The sequence below is a fragment of the Egretta garzetta genome, unplaced genomic scaffold, assembly GCF_000687185.1.
Source record: "Egretta garzetta isolate BGI_Z169 unplaced genomic scaffold, ASM68718v1 scaffold86, whole genome shotgun sequence".
NCBI lineage: Eukaryota > Metazoa > Chordata > Aves > Pelecaniformes > Ardeidae > Egretta > Egretta garzetta.
In genome coordinates this window covers 75,748-76,045 of record NW_009259970.1, presented here as the reverse complement: position 1 = coordinate 76,045, position 298 = coordinate 75,748, and the positions used below count along the sequence as shown (strand labels likewise).

Below are 298 nucleotides of genomic sequence, written 5' to 3'. Positions count from 1 at the left end.
AGCCGGTATGGGAGAGTTTTGCCTTCCCCCCATGATTAAATCTCTTTTTTCCTTTATTTTGTTTTTCTCATCTTTTCTCCCCCCTCCCCCCTTTCCTTTATTTTTCCTTTTTTCCCTCTTTTTTTCTTTTTTCCTTTTTTCTCTTTTTTTCCTTTTCTCTCTTTTTTTCTCTTTTTTCCTTTTTTCCTCTTTCGTCCCCTCTTTTTTCCTATTTCCCCCCTCTTTTTTCCTCTCCCCCCCTCTTTTTTCCTCTTCCCCCCCCTCTTTTTTCCTCTTCCCCCCCCTCTTTTTTCCTCTT

General features: G+C 40.3%; 1 protein-coding gene across 1 annotated transcript in view; it reads right to left on the bottom strand.

Moving 5' to 3' along the window:
* The window catches only part of LOC104127609 (regulator of G-protein signaling 2-like), an 18,933-nt gene that overhangs the window by 3,293 nt on the left and 15,342 nt on the right, over positions 1 to 298 (bottom strand). The window lies entirely within an intron of this gene.